Raw genomic sequence first — 3,642 nt, 5'->3', positions numbered from 1 at the left:
ACATGGACCAAGCATGTCCTATGTCAAATGAGCAAATTAATGATGTCCATTGTTTTGGACTTTAAGCAGAGTCTCACACACACACATACATATTTTAGTGCACGTGCCTAACATTAAAATCCCATGTATGAATGTGTGTGTATACAACTGTATAAGGCCCCACTAATCACTATGTGGTTGCTTTTTCCCCTTTCCCACCGTTCACTTCGAAAATTTTTCTTTTGAGGGAAGAGATTGTTGACGAAGTTAAAGATGATCAGAATCAGTAAATAAAGCTTCACAAAAATATTGGACTCTTATGAAAACTGAAAAGTGACATTGGCTTCTGAATATAGCAAAGAATTTTTTGAAGCACAGGTGTTTTTGTAGTTTTAATAGCTGATTTCAATTATAAAAAATATATAAATATATTAATTAAAATTAACGGTTAAAATTATTAAAATACTAATATTTTAGAAATATTTAAATATTTTTCTACAAAAACTTTTATTATATATTGAAGTAGAGGGCTCAAGACCCGGCCCGGTCCGAAATCCAACCTAGATCCGAGGCGTATTTTGTCAAATTTAGATATGTCATTTTCATCCAGTGTTATCTTCGGGTCAAGTTTGGATTATATTTCTGGTCACCCAACCTGGTCTGAAATTGTCTTTTACGATAAAAATATATATTTTAGAGTAAAATTAGTAATGTTATATTATACTTTTATATTTTAATTAATATTTTTTTATAAAATACTATATTATTTTTATTTTAAAATAATTTATTTTGTTATAAATATAATATACCATTTGTTAAATTTAATTTTTAAAAATAAAATTTTATTATTTTAATATATAAAATTTACAAATTTGTATATACTGATTTTACGTCAAATTGATCTTGTTTAATTCAGTTTATTTTCATATCACTTCGGGTTGGAGTCAAAATAGACCCGGCGGTCTTTTAGGGCCAAGTCTGGGTCTACTTAAACCCGGTCCGGCCCATGAAATTAAAAAACATTACTAATCTTTCCATCTGCAGTATAGATGCATGATCCATCTGCTGACGATGAAATGGCTCTCACATCTCTGCAAATAGAGTTGAGTGAGCAAGAAACACAAAGAAATATTAATAATTTGTTCATAATAATATGGATTTAAACCATCACAGCCACTGAAATAATAATCTTCAATAGTTCCAATTATTATGAAGTTACAGGATACAATAACCACAGAAAATCGGATTCCTCATAGGTTATAGTTAATTACAAAAGAACTCATATTTCACAGCATGTAAATGCAATTACTTTACTTGCAGTCATTAATCTCACATGCAAATACACATTCCCACAGTAAGGAAGAATTACCGTGGCTGCTTGCATCTCAGTGAGGTGGCCTCTTTTTCTAAGCTCCTTGTAGAGCTCACCATTATGGGCATATTCAAGAATCAAGAAAACACGCTCGGCATCATGAAACCAGCCGTATAGTCGTAGAATGTTTGGGTGGTGAAGGTTGGACTGTATTTCCATCTCCCTCCCTACCTGATGGTGAAGTCTGTACTTCTCAAGTTGTTCCTTGAATATAATCTTCAATGCAACTACATATTTGCTCTAAAAAATAAATAAATAAATCGGATCAACCCAATTGAATATTTAGAAATTAATCACTCTAATAAGTGTCTAGTTTTCACAACATTAATGTCGAAGTTTTTAACTCTTACACAGACTAGTTCAAAATGTATACATACAATGTTATACCTTATATGATTGAACTATATTATAAAACACTTTTCAAACATGATATCAATTTAATTAATCTCTGTTTTTCCTTTACAATTATAACTTTGAGCATCCACATACACATTCCACTCATAATTTTTTTTTTCAGAATAAATTCAATATCAAATTACATCATCCATATTAAATTTCAAGAACTTGAAGACCAGTTTACGCTAAAAATTGTCTCAAAATACAAAAAATAATATATTTCCCAAGTACTAAACTCGCAAGACCAACCTAACACGTTGAATTATCTCACAAATCAAACACTCAAGCCAAAGTATGTTAAAAACCCAGCTCCCAAAGACTTAGCAAATGAGCACGATGCTGAATTGAACTAAGCAATAACAGCTCAATCTTACAGTTACAGAATTGAACAATGAGAGAATCAAGTTCATACTTCATACACATGTTTATTTTCTAAGGAACTTTCTGAACAACCAAACAGAAAAATTAAGAAAAATAATAATAAATAAAATGAGAGAGAGAGAGAGAGAGAGAGAGAGAGAGAGCTTGACTTCTCTCGCAATGTAGACTCTGCCAAATTTTCCTCTGCCAAAGAGGTTTTCCGATCCCGAAGTCTTTTGAGGGACCATTGCTGCTGCAAGTTATCTTCTTCCATATTTTTTAACTACTCCTACTGTAAAATAAGGGATATAATATAAATTTCTGTGCTTAAAGGAATGAAACAGATTCATCTAATTCAAACAAGGAAGAGCAATCAAAGCAAAGGCAGGAAAGGAAGAAATAGCAACCTAAACAAAAAAGAAAGGACCGACCTCGAGATGAAGGCTGTATAATTCAATATCACACCCTTCACAAACCAATCAAATTCTCAAGGCTTTGCTGCCTGGGGCAGAGAGAAAAATAGTAATGCTGAGTATATTTCAGAACTTCAAAGATCAATAGGATGAGAAAAATGGAGAACAGAAGAGTTAGCTACTTTAATTTGACATGTCGTAGATTCAATCAACACACACACAGAGTATATATATATATATATATATATATATATATATATATATATATATATCTTGAAAATGAAAATTTTGACAAGGATTGTATAACAAACAGTTGCGCTGTGAACTAGCAACCAATAATATTGATCAATTTTGAAAGAACAGAATAAGACAGAAAGGGTGGCTGCCAGAATTCTAAGTGGAATGCAAAGGCCAAAGAACAAGAGAAAGAGAAAAATGGAGAACAGAATTAGTCAAAAAAAGAATAATACAAATACAATAGATAAAGTGATTAACAGCTTCCCTTACTAGCAACCGTTTAATACTTTTTATTCATCAAGGCAGGATAACTATGATTCTAAATAGTTATTAATATTTACAACTGTGTATTTAGTTGCAACTAATGACAATGGAAGTAAGTTTTGGTACTCATCAACATCTGATGCATTAACTACATATATATTATGTAGATTGGCATAGAAGATGCAGAAATTGGATATAGTTCTTGTCTTGCCACTCCAAAAACAAAGCTTAAATAAGATGAAGATAATAGTATCATATGAAAATTCAAAAACGTTAGAAGAATGATACCACCAAAAATTGAAGATAGAAAAAGTCAAGATACAAGTATATGCAACACCTTTAATTTCCCTCAGTCCTCTTCTCTAAAGACAAATTAAATAAAAAATTAATCATAGGTAATAATATAATTATAAACGTTGGATCCCAAAATAATATTAAAAATAAGATTATTGAGAGTATTGGAATAAGAGTACGATGTAAAAGAATACTAAATTAAAAGTATGCAAAGCGGAGAATTTACGGTGAAGTGGAGAATTTATGGCGACGCGTACGCGTGAGTGAGAAGTTTGTCATACGACGCGTATGCGTGACAAGCATTACGGGAGTCACGTCAGTTTTTTT

At 31.4% G+C, this 3,642-nt stretch overlaps 1 long non-coding RNA gene across 3 annotated transcripts; it reads right to left on the bottom strand.

Moving 5' to 3' along the window:
• Positions 1 to 1,156: 1,156 nt before the first annotated feature.
• On the bottom strand, positions 1,157 to 3,378 carry LOC148575930 (uncharacterized). 3 transcript variants are annotated; one of them, XR_015902262.1, is made up of 3 exons: positions 2,703 to 3,378; positions 2,539 to 2,609; positions 1,157 to 2,399 (listed from the first exon to the last, which is right to left on the bottom strand). It is a non-coding gene; the product is annotated as an uncharacterized LOC148575930 (long non-coding RNA). The 3 variants fall into 3 exon arrangements; XR_015902263.1 differs by having other exon boundaries at positions 2,515 to 3,378; XR_015902261.1 differs by having other exon boundaries at positions 2,539 to 3,378.
• Between the last annotated feature and the right edge of the window lie 264 nt (positions 3,379 to 3,642).

Source organism: Arachis ipaensis, chromosome B1, assembly GCF_059453495.1.
Source record: "Arachis ipaensis isolate K30076 ecotype BB chromosome B1, ASM5945349v1, whole genome shotgun sequence".
NCBI lineage: Eukaryota > Viridiplantae > Streptophyta > Magnoliopsida > Fabales > Fabaceae > Arachis > Arachis ipaensis.
Note: the sequence above shows the minus strand (reverse complement) of the source record. Positions and strands in the feature narration are given on the sequence as shown.